This window comes from Sminthopsis crassicaudata, chromosome 1 (assembly GCF_048593235.1).
Source record: "Sminthopsis crassicaudata isolate SCR6 chromosome 1, ASM4859323v1, whole genome shotgun sequence".
NCBI lineage: Eukaryota > Metazoa > Chordata > Mammalia > Dasyuromorphia > Dasyuridae > Sminthopsis > Sminthopsis crassicaudata.
Window position 1 is genome coordinate 673967770 of NC_133617.1, and position 13135 is coordinate 673980904.

Consider the following 13135-nt stretch of genomic DNA (forward strand, 5'->3'; position numbering starts at 1 on the left):
TCAAATTTATAAGAATTCAAGCCATTTTTCAATTGATAAATGGCCAAAGGATATGAACAGACAATTTTCAGATGAAGAAATTGAAACCATTTCCACTCATATGAAAAGGTGTTCCAAATGACGATTGATCAGAGAAATGCAAATTAAGACAACTCTGAGATACCACTACACACCTGTCAGATTGGCTAAGATGACAGGAAAAGATAATGATGAATGTTGAAGGGGATGTGGGAAAACTGGGACACTGATGCATTGTTGGTGGAGTTGTGAAATGACCCAGACTTTCTGGAGGGCATTTTGAAACTATGCTCAAAGGGCTATAAAACTGTGCATACCCTTTGACACAGCAGTGTTTCTATTTGGCATTTTGGGATAGTATTTCTATCCCAAAGAGATCTTAAAAAAGGGAAAGGGACCCACAGGTGCAAAAATGTTTGTGGCAGCCCTTTTTGTAGTAGCTAGAAACTGGAAACTGTATGGATGCCCATCAATTGGAGAATGGCTAAATAAATTACAGTATATCAATGTTATGGAATATTATTGTTCTATAAGAAATGACCAACAGGATGTTTTCAGAGAGGTCTGGAGAGACTTACGTGAACTGCTGCTAAGTGAAATGAGCAGGACCAGGTGATCTTTGTACACGGCAACAACAAGATTATACAATGATTAATTCTGATGGGCAATCAACAATGAGATGATTCAAACCAGTTTCAATGATCTTGTGATGGAGAGAGCCATCTGCATTTAGAGAGAGGGTTGTGGGGATTGAATGTGGATCACAACATAGTATTTTCACTTTTTTACTCTTGTTTGCATTTTGTTTTCTTTCTCATTTTTTCTTCTTTTTGATCTGAGTTTTCTTGTGCAGCACAATAATTGTGGAAATGCGTATAGAACAATTGCACATGAAAATCATCTATACATATGTTTTGAAAATAAAAAGCTTTAATTAAAAAAAGAAACTGATTTCCTTTGAGGATTGATGTCTTTTGCTGAATCCATAGCTGGCTCTCTTACCTTGGTACTCCTGAGTTCAGAAAGGTCTGTCTTTAGACAAGAGAAATGGATTTGAGATCCAGGAAATGTCTACAAAATTGCTTGTCTATAATCAGAATAGAGAGATGATGATGGAGGGTAAGCTACCATTGAAAAAGGAGAACAAGAAAAACAGAGTTCTGCATTTCTCTAGCCTTGGTTTGAAATAGACTTGCTACCTAGTGTCAGGGAAAGGGTGGCAGTTAGCCCATGAGGTCCATAATTGATGGTTATCCTATGGGATACTTTGGGGACAAGCCATGGACAATCTGGACATGGAAGCTTGTTTCCCATCTCACTCTTCCTATATCCCCTCAGGAACTTTACACTCCAGTTGGGCTAATTTTCCACATATTAAGCACATGACTCAAGTGTGAATCTCCATCCCTCCCAACCCCCATACTAAAATTTAGAATGCATGAAGGATAATGTATAGAATAAAATGAGAAAAGGAAGTTGAAACAGATTGTGAGAGGGTCTTAAATAAATTCTATAGGTTTTCTGAAGAAGGGAATGATATAATCACACCGATGCAATAGAAAAATCATCTGGAAAGATTATGAAGGTAGTATTAAGGAGGAGAGACTGGATGCAAGGAGATAACATATGTGTGTGCACATGTATTGGATGCACAGGTGTATTATCTCTATCCATGTGTTTTGCAAAGTGACTTATATAGGTATGTGCTGTGGCTACACCAGTTCCTTCTGTGCAAGCCCCTCCACACTTTTACACTACATATTGTTATGGGAGAGGAAGCACAAGGTGTACAGAATTCCTGTTGTCACTTTTTTGTTGTTGCTATTACTGTTTAACTGTCCATGACCCCATTTGGAGTTTTCTTGGCCAAGACACTGAAGTGGTTCCTTCTTCAACTTAATTTATAGAGGAGAAAACTGAGACCAACAGGGTTAAGTGACTTGCCCAGGATCAGACATCTAAGAAGCTTTGAACTCAGGAAGATTGGTCTTCAGGCCAGACACTCTAGCCACTGCTAGAGTTGCAAACCTGGGAGACTAGAAGTTCCATATAGAGAAACAGGTAAGTTAAGAAGATGGGGGAGTCTGGGAGAAAGGATAAAGAGTTATGTTTTGGGTGTCTCTGGAACATCCAATTGGAAATGACTACTAGACAATTATGATGAGACACTGAAGCTGAAGAGACCAAGGCTGGAAATATGGAGCTGGGAGTCTGATGATGATTGAATCCATATGAACTGATAAACTCTCCAAGAAATAGATCCTGCTAGAGAGAAGAGAGACCAGAACAAAGCCTTGAGGGACATTCCTGGTTAGGAGGCAGGACGTGGTGGGTGGTCTAACAATGAACATTGAGAAGGAGCAAGCAGAAAGGTGGAAGGTGAACTAAGAGGGAACTAAGAGGGAAGGATAGAATGTATAGGTAGAAGGGACAGAAGTCAAGAAAAATGAGACCTGAGAAAAGACCACTGGATTTCACAATTAACAGACCAGCCTTGGAAAGAACGATTTCATTTGTGTGTTAAGGTCAGGGACCAGACTGTAAAAGAAGTGAATAAAAGGCTGACTAGTAGAAGTAAACATGTAGGTGGGGGCTTATCAGCTTTTCAAAGGGATGCAGACGCACAAGAGAACCTTGAACATGGGTCAGTCTGTCTAGTTCACATTCAAACTGAGAGGTCATCTTCTTGTACTACATGCATGCTGTGGATACATCTGTGGATGTAGAGATTATATATGTGTATATTGTTATGTAATATGTATGTCTAAGAAAGGATCTTGTCCAAAGACATATAGAAAATTCAGCTCAATAAATAACAAAAACTCTAGTGCTTTAAGGTTTTAAAAGTTGCTTCTTATGGGGATTATGTCACTTTGTTCTCATGAACACCAAGTAAAGTAGATGTTCAAATGTGCTTGCTTGTTTTTTGAGATTGATAAGACAGGTTGTTACTTCAGAATACTTTAAAAAATTAGTCACTCCAAGGATCTGAAAATTGAATGGATGTCCATCAGTTGGAGAATTGTATATGAATGTAATGGAATATTGTTATTCTATAAGAAATGATGAGCAGGCTGATTTCAGAAAAGCCTGGAGAGACTTACATGAACTCTTGCTGAGTGAAATGAGCAGAACCAGGAGAACACTGTACACAGTTATGTGAACATCAACTGTGATGGACTTGGTTCTTTTCAACAATGAAGTGATTCAAGGTAATTCTGATAGACTTATAATGTAAAGTGCCATCTGCAGCCTGAGAGAGTACTATGAAGACTGAATGTGGATTTTTTGGGTTGTTGTTGTTTGCTTGTTGTTTTTCTTCCTTTTTATCTGATTTTTCTTTTGCAGCATGACAAATATGGAAATATGTTTAGAAGAATAGCACGTTTAACCTGTATTAGATTGCTTGCTGTCTTTGGGAGGGGGAATTGGAGAAAGAGGGAGAAAAATTGGAATACGGGGTTTTGCAAAACTGAATGTTAAAAAAAATTATCTTTGCATGTATTTGGGGGAAAATACTATTGAAAAGAATTAGCCACTCACATCATAAAGTTTCTTGTGGTTGGTTAAGTGATCTGCTCATGGTTACATCTGTAACATGTATAGGACTTACACCCAGGTTTTCCTGACCCCAAGATATGCTTCTCTTCAGTGTGACAAACTTAATAATCCGCATTTGTAAAATGGGGAAACAGAGGCTGGAAGAGTTAATCTTTGATTCTGATCACACAGCTAGTGAAGGTCAGAGACAGAATTCAAATTCAGAGTTTCTGACTCCAAGTCTATATCACCAAACTACATAAAACAAACATTTATTAAGCATCTGCTGCATACACAGTTCACATGCATATAATAAACATTCAGTATTTTGGTTCATAATCTAGGATCTTTCCCAAGGCTCCTACTCACAGTCTCATTTTCTGTTGTCTGGCCTCTCCCTGTGTTCACTCTCTTTGTTTGCCTTTGTTCTCCAACCAAATCCAACTTTTTCATTTCCAGTTCTTTCTCTTTTGCAAACTTCAGGTGCTAAGCAGAATATTACTACTGTTGCTGCTGCTGCTTAACCTCTTTCATGTGGCAATCACCCCCTCCCTTTATATTTTCTTCCCAGAGAACACAGATATTCATTCACCCAGTTTTTCTTTATTTTATTTTTTTTTACTGTTTTCTTTTTTTCTGGTTTTACATGTACAATATTTTAAAATACACATTTCTTTATGAATCATGTTGGGAGAGAAAAAAATTAGAACAAATGGGAAAAACCACGAGAAAAAAGAAAAAGTAGGGGAAGTGAATATGCTATGGCATGTGCTGATTTACATTCAGTCTCCATAGTTCTCTCTCTGGATGCAGATGGCATTTTCTATCCAAAGTTTATTGAGATTACTTTAGATCACTGCACCGCTGAGAAGAACCAAGTCTTTCATTGTTGATCACAGCACAATCTTCCTGTGACTGTGTACAATGTATTCCTGGTTTTACTTGTTTCAACTTACCCCTTTTTTCAGCAAGCTTGTATTTTCTTTTAGGAGATAAAAAGTTTCATTAGCATTATCTGAAGGGCAGTTGCAGTTGGCTAACAACTCCCCGACATGCTTTCATTCTTTATTGTAGCTAATCATTCTGGATGTGATGAAAGGCAAAAATGGTCTCTACCCTTAAGAAACTCACATTGTGATGAGGGAGACCACATGTAAAAGGGACATCCAAGAATGGAAAACAAATTACAGTGAGGAAAGATTTGAGGCAGAGAGACTAATTAGAAGACTATTTCAATAATTTAGTCCAAGAAAGAGGTGATGAGAGTCTGACCGAGGGTAATGGCTTTGAAACAGGGAGACCAATTAGAAGACTATTTCTTTTTGTTGTTGTTAAAGCTTTTTGTTTTCAAAACATATGTACAGATAATTTTTCAACATTGACTCTAGCATAGTCTCGTGTTTTAGATTTTTCCCTTCTTCCTCCCATGCCCTCCCCTATATGGCAAGTAATTCAATATATGTTATACATGTCAAAATATATGTTAAATCCAATATGTGTAAACATTTATACAATAGAAGACTATTTCCATTCTTTAGTCCTAGTAAGAGGTGATGAGAGTCTGAACCAAGATAATGGCTTTGTGTCTGGAAAGAAGAGTATGAAAGATGTGAAGAGAAACAAGATTTGACAATAGATTGGATATTGGGGTTAAATAAGCAAAGAGTTGAGTATGACTGAGGTTAGAAACTTAGGAGATTGGAAGAATGGTAGAGTAATAGTATTGGAAAAGTTTGAAAGAAGTAGGGCACAGGGGGAGGGGGGAAAGATGAGTTCTGTCTTGGGCTTGTTGAGTTTGAAATGGCTACAGGACATCCAGTTTGAGGTACTCAAAAGACAGAATATGTAGATCTGAGAATCGATCTCACGGAAGCTGGTGAGGTGAGTTTATAGAGTGAAAAGAAAGTTAAAAGGAATGAAATGGAAGCAGCAAGAGAGATTGAGAAGGAATTAAGTGGTAGATAGGAGAAAAGCCAGGTAAGAAACATATCACAAAAGCCCAGGGGGGAAGAATATCCAGATGATCAACTATGTGAACAGAAAGGTCAAGAAGATTGAGTATTGAGAAAAATCCATTTGATTTAGCAATTAAATGGGCACCCCACAACTCTTCTTCCCTTATCCTCCCACTAGTATCATTAATATACTTCAATTTTCTAATAGACAGGACTAGGTTTCCTTTACACTCTCTTGACACTGCTTAGGAAAATAAGCTGGAGAGAAAGTGGCTCTGGGTTGGCAAGGGAAGGTTGGGTACCCACTAGCCCTTAGGGAAATATTGTGGTAATCCCTTTCACAACTCAGCAGCAGCAACTTCCTTCCCTCTGCCCACCCCTGCATTGCATCTGGCTTCCAGCCTCCTCTCCAGCCCAGCTAGGCCGTGCAGGAGCTTGCTCCGGCTTCACTCTGAGAAAAGATGCAATACACAGGGGAGGCTTTAACTGGCAGCAGTTTGAGGTGTGGTTTTTGGGTCTGTTTTGGCTCTGAGCTGAATTCTGAAGGAGGCTGAACAAATGTTTTCTGCTTTGTGGGTCTCAGTTTCCTCCTCTATTACAATGAGAGGGTTGTCTCAATAGTGTCTAAGGCCCCTTCCAGCTCTGACATTCCAAGGATATTTTGTCATTTAGACCAAGTGAGTTGGGAAGTTCTTTGGAATTTCCCACAAACGCTCAGAGATATCCATGCTCCTATAATACTATTCTAACTATATTTGTATATCTCTTCCACCCCCTCCTCACTCCTACCTTTTTTTTTTTTTAATTACATTCCTTTTCTGGGCCTTGGGAAAAAGAGGGAAGGCGTTTATCTCCAGACAGTCTTGTAATGAATTAATCCCTTATTCCTTCCAGATGTTGGCACACCATTTTGATCACGTCAAAGTCTGAATTAAGAAAATTCTGAGCAGCTCTGAGATGGATGCTTTATATTAAAAAGCTATCTAGTGCATAGTCTATATTGAATTGCTTGCTCAAGGAAGGAGGGAGAGGGTGGAAGGAAGGGAGAGAATTTGGAGTTCAAAAAAATTTTTAATGTTAAAAAAAAATTACATGCAATTGCTAAATAATGAAATAAACTATTTTGGAAGGAGAAAAAGAAAAAAATTAAATTTGCATAGGTATTTGCACCCATTTCTATGGGAAACAATGGGGTAGTGGGAAGAACTTTTCATTGGGAATTGGGAGCCCCAAATACCACTAACTTATCCCATGTGACCTCAGGAAAGTCCCTTTCCCTCTCTGATTTCTGGTTCTCTAAAATGAAAACAATTCTTGCCCTGCCAATTTCACAGGATGGTTATAAAGAAGGGGCTTAATAAAATTTTAAGACATAGAAAAATGTGGATTGAAATGTGAAAATTATGATGATTATAGAATGTAAGTGGTGTTGGCCTGGGGATGAGGATGAGTTGCTTCTGACACAAACTAGTCATGTGACTCTGGGAAATAACTTCTCAGACCATAAATACAGAAATGCAGAAAAGGTACTAATCTTCTTTAGTAGAGGAAATTCTTCCCACCAGCCCCCTGTATAGATAAAAATTATAGATTCAATCAAATATATATATATATAGCCTGGAGTCAGGGAAACTCATCTTCCTGAGTTCAAATCTGGCCTCAGATACGTATTGCTGTGTGACCCTGGGTTAGTCACTTCACCCAGTTTGCCTCAGTTTCCCTATCTATAAAATGAGCTGAAGAAGGAAATAGCAAATCACTCCAGTATCTTTGCCAAAACCCCAAATGGGGTCACGAAGAGTCAGAGAGGACTAAACAGCAGCAACACACAGACATATATGGATATATACATATATATGTATGAAGTATGTATATGTAAATATAAATACACACATACATGGGTGTGTATTTATATTTACATACATATATTTACATACATACATTTACAAATACCCATATACTTGTATCATGTGTATATATATATATATGAATATATATATACATATACATACACATTTATCTATATATATGTATGTATGTATGTATGTATTCGTATCTAGAGATTAAGTCCTCCAGCATTTTGACTAGATGTTCTGTGATGAGTTTGCGGCAGAATTTGGAGAAACATCCCACTGAGTAAGAAGATCACCATCTTTTCCAAAGAAGGGAATGCCTATATCGGTGCGTTCATAAACCTATTAAATAGTGTGCATGTAAAGTGCTTAATCATCATTCAATTCCTTTTAAGTTCAATAAACACTTATTTAGCTTCTACTATGTACAAGACCATATGCTAGCTAGTGCAAATATAAAGACAAAAAGGGAAAAATAATCCCTCTCTTCAAGGAACATACATTTTATTTATTGGAGTAGAAGCAATAAAATATATGCAGATAAATAAACACAGAATAAAAATTAGGGGCATCATGAAAGTTCTCTTGCAGGATGATGTCCTTGGGCAGAATCTTTGAAGGACTCAGGGATTTAAAGAGGTAGAAGTAAGGAAGGAGAACATTGTGATGATGTAAAGACTTGAAGATAGATTAAGGAATATTATGTATAGGGAGCAGTAAATGAGCCAGTTTGCTTGGAATATAGAGTACATGAAAGTAATGATGTGAAATCAGACCAGAAAAATAGTTTGGAATCAGATTATAAATGGATAAAGTGTCAAAGAAATCTCTACTTTTTCCTAGAGGCAATAAGAATACATTGATATTTCACAAGTGAGGGAATGTGGTTAGGACTGTTAAAAAAAAAAAAAAAAAAAGGGTTAATAGCAGCTACATGGAGGTTAAATTGTAAAGGAGATAGACTAGAAATAGGAAGTCCAATTAGGAAATTGTGGCAATAACTACTAGAGAAGGAATGAGGGCAGGAATCACAGTCATGTAAAGGGAAAGAAGGGATCAAATATGAGAGATTCTGCAGAGATAAAATCAGCAAGACTTAGCAACTGATTGGGTATGGAGGGTTAAGAGAAAGTAAAGCATGGAAGATGACTACATGGTAAATATGGATGACTGGAGGAATGATAATGCTCTGGACAAAAACAATGAAGCTAGAACATGCTTGGAATAGAGACTCCTAATAATGGGCCAACTGATGCTCAGAGGATGAACTCTTGTTAGGGGAACTGTCCTCCATAGGCTCAAAAGGCAAATGAACCACTTCACTCCTTCACCTTTTCTCTTGAGTCTTCTTTGGAAGTCCTATGACAAAACTGGAAGAGAGAAATGTCCTGTTCCTTTTCCCGGGAGTAACTGATAATTTGTATCAGAAGTACATAGGAAAGGTAGAGATTTGTCTTTTTGGAGACATCTTTTAAAAAAAATTTCATTTTTAACTTTTTAAAAATTTTGAGTTTCAAATTCTTTCTCTCCCTCCATCTCCTCCTCCATTCATTGAGAAGGCAAGCAATATGATATCAATTGCATATGTGAAGTCAAGCAAATCATATTTCTATATTAGTTATGTTGCAAAAAGAATTTTTAAAAATAAAGTGAAAAAAGTATGCTTCAATCTGCACTCAGTTTATCAGTTGGGGAGAGATCTTAAGAGTAGACTTTTTCATTCTCTTTTCTTTTGTTCTCCATTCTTTTTTGCAGGCTGCTGCAGAAGCAGCGCATAGTAGAAAGAGATGTGTTCATGCCAGTTGGCCTGAAATGGTTGTCCAGTCTTGTGGAAGTTGCCTTGTGAGTGGCTCCCAAGCTCAGGAATTCAAGTACAAGACTTCAAGGGACAGATTTCCTCATCAGAATGTTCCCAAAGAAGAAAGGAAATCATCAATATGACTTTTTAAATTGAATGCCTAAAGGCATTTCATAGACTGGAGGGGTATAGATTAAGAGAACTGGACGTTGCCATCCTGCTAATACCATCAATTACACATATAGTACAGGTCCACTTGGAAAGGGATTGCTAGTTCACCAGTCCCTAATATTTACCTTCTGGTTAAAGTCTAAGGTATAATAGTTGTTTTTATTTTTATTTTTTGGCCCCAGGGTGGGGGGGAAGGAGGATGGGGAAGGGAAGAAATCTATACAATCAGGGTTAATTGACTTGCCCAGAGTCACACAGCTAGAGTACTATAAGTCTTAAAGGACTCTGGGAAATACAGTCACTAGAATTGCAAAGATTTGGTCCAAAAACAACTCTATGTTCCATTCACTACCAAGGAGAATAAAGGGACTATATGAGTGCTATAATGTGTTGATATATCTATATATGTTTTTACAAATTCTTTGTGTCTTTTACATTTTCTGTGGGGCAAATTAAAGACTGTTCCATCGCCCATTTACATTTGTTATATGGAATAACATATGTTATATGTTATAAGTGCTATCACAAGCACTTATCCATTTATGGGTGATAGCACATAGGTTTGAGGTTAACTCTCCCAACCTACACTGGGACTAGCAGGTTGGGTCCCTAGAGTGTGGCTATATACTTCTCCCCCCAAGATTTAGGGGTGACCATGAGGAACTGAAAATATCTTTTGACTAATGCTTTTTAGGTCATGAGTCCAACAGGACCAACAGACAAAAGGCAACAGGCCACTGCCACCTGAGGGCTTACAGAGAGGACAGACAGATAGAATGAGGTGAGAGACAGACAGATAGACTGATAGAGAATATTTATCTGATCAGACCTTTTCTATGACCTTCATTGGCAGATCCTCTGTTCCCCTTACATAGGAAATCCCAATCCAAGCCATTCTATGAGGGGATTTCCTAAAATAACTACTAGGTTCATGAGTCAACAATCATGTTTCCTTTTGGAATCAGACTCCAGGATCAGACCATTCTCTATTTTCCCAGAATCCTGAGGGATCCTACACCACATCAGATTGAATGGGAGACAAAGTAGTAGAGCAAATAAATGAAAAGCCTTGGAGTCAAAAGGACATGGGGAAAGTCTGGTCTCACATGGGTACCTAGTGAAGTTTACTTTGTGAGGGTTACCTAACCTCTTGATGACAGAGGTCATGAAAGAAAGAAAGAAAGAAAGAAAGAAAGAAAGAAAGAAAGAAAGAAAGAAAGAAAGAAAGAAAGAAAGAAAGAAAGAAAGAAAGAAAGAAAGAAAGAAAGAAAGAAAGAAAGAAAGAAAGAAAGAAAGAAAGAAAGAAAGAAAGAAAGAAAGAAAGAAAAGAAAGAAAGAAAGAAAGAAAGAAAGAAAGAAAGAAAGAAAGAAAGAAAGAAAGAAAGAAAGAAAGAAAGAAAGAAAGGGAGAGAGGGAGGAAGGGAGAGAGGGAGGAAGGGAGAGAGGGAGGGAGGAAAGAAAAGAAGAGAAATTAAATTAAATGACATGAAATCACCTTGAGCAAGTTCCTTGCCTCTCTAATTGTTTCCTCCTTTGCAAAATAAGACTCTCAGGGCAATTGATCTCTCCTAGCTCCCCCTACCACCTTTCTTTCTTTCTTGGGGACTAGCTGTACCTCTGAATAATAAATTGTCTGTTGATTTATAGGTTGACACTAGTTAGAGGTAAGCCCTTTAGCAAAGGGAAGTAGTTACTATTTCACAAGTCTGGTATTTCATACCAGGAAGTCTGGCTCATCAAAATTTCCCTCCAGTAAAAGAGGGAAACTTTGCATACTGATTCTTAATAAATGATTGAAAAATTGTATTTAATTTGAGAGATATTCATTAATCATCTACTATGTTCAAAGTACTATGCTAGGAAATGAAAGAATTCATCTCTGCCTTCAAAGCAGCTTATGTTTTGCTGCCTCTAAACATACAAAGATACATAAAGCAAAATAATTTGAGGATGAAGAGATCCCTAAAAGTGTTTTGTAAACTTTCAAAGGTTCTATAAATGCTGTTATCATCATTATTAACTCAGGGAATCCTTGAGTTGAACTTTGAAGGAAGGACTCTGAGGGAAATGCTGGGATTCATTCTAGGTGTCATGAGCAAATGCACAGAGGAAAGAGACTGGATGTGGAGTAGTCTAGTTTGGCTGGGATGGAAGGAGAGTGGAATGAAATTAGGGAGGAGTATTTGAAGAGGAAAGATTTGAGAAAACAAAGTGAGAAGGGTGGATTCAGCTAAGGAGGCGGAGAAGAATTACAGTGCCACCACAAGGGTTCAGATAAAATTATGTAATTAGATTATATAAATTATGTATGAGTTTACATAAATTTGTGGTTCTAGGTAATTTAGTCTGGTGATTTCCTTTAGCTTCCTTCTCAGTTAATCTAGGTGAGCTGAGCCTGGGGCCTTGGGCTTCAGACTGTTTTTTCTGCTTTATGTTTCTTTCTTGAGCAGAGGTGACTGAATGGTCAACCTGAGTTTAATAATTTCAGCCTTGAAGCAGCCTTTGGGAGCTCAAGAGGTTGAAGGCCCTAATTCAGAGATGATGGACAACAGGAAGAGTTTGCTCAGTGATGAATATACACTACTAAGAAAGTGAGCCTATCATCTAACTTGTCTTGCCAGAAGTCATAAACCTAGAGAGGGACTTATTTAGACAGTGCAGAGCTGAAGTATAAGTCTCAACTTTCTGAAAGAATGTAATAGTGCTTATAAATTACCATTGTTTGTTTAAATTTCTCTGCAATGTGTCTTCATGGGTTTTCTGTATGGTCAGTATTTCATTTGTGTGAAAGAAATAAATAGATGCTCATACAAAGAGGAAAAAAAAGAATGAAATAAGTCTGGAAAAATTAGGCTAGAGCTAGATTGTGAAGAGCTTAAATACTAAGCTATCTTGAAAAAAAGTATCTTAAATTGTGTTCAGTTGTTATTCAGTCATTTTTCAATCACATCAGACTCTTCTTGACCCTATTTAGAGTTTTCTTGGAAAAGACATTGGAGGGGTTTGACATTTTCTTCTCCAGCTCATTTTACAGATGAGGAAACTGAGGCAATCAGCATTAGGTGACTTTTCCATAGTCACACAGCAAGGAAGTATCTAAGGCCAGATTTGAATTCAAGAAGATGAATCTTCTTAACAACAGACCCAGCACTCTATTCACTGCTCCACCAGAAGTCCATCTTAAATTGTAAAGATCTTTAAATAACAAGTATTAATGTTATCTCAGAAAAAAGAAGCCAGTGGAGAATTTTGAACTGAGAAGTAACATGGTAAGAAACTTGTACCTTAAAAAACTATTCTGGCTGATGTGTGAAGGATGAGTTGATAAACTGGAAGGAAGTAGAAAAATTAAAGGGTTATTAAAATAGTCAAGGTGAGAGATGATGAGTCTACATGAATCTATACTTTGCATCCATGTCCATGATAATGAAGACACGAGGGCCTGTATGAGAACTGCTACAGAATTAGAATCAGCAAAACCTGGTAACTGGTTGATGTGGAGGACAAAGTATTGGTAAGAATTCACTTCTAGCTCTAAATCTATTATCCTCTGACTGTGGTTATAACTCTGTCTCGGACAGTAGTAGACTGCTAATAAAATCTGGAAGGTTCGAAGTTGGGATGGGTTGAGAGAGAGATGTAATGGAAAAGAACGAGGGGGAAAGACAAGCCAATAAGACCTTGGGAGTATACAGGCTGTACCATCCCTGAAACACCCTCACTGTGCATGTCTGGTGAGATTGCTTATGTATATGGGTAACAGAGCCCTCCACTTTTCACTTTGGAGCAAACACAAGTAG

At 37.6% G+C, this 13135-nt stretch overlaps 1 long non-coding RNA gene across 1 annotated transcript in view; it reads right to left on the reverse strand.

Annotated features, from left to right (window-relative positions):
• The window catches only part of LOC141551617 (uncharacterized), a 60607-nt gene that overhangs the window by 34891 nt on the left and 12581 nt on the right, over positions 1-13135 (reverse strand). The window lies entirely within an intron of this gene.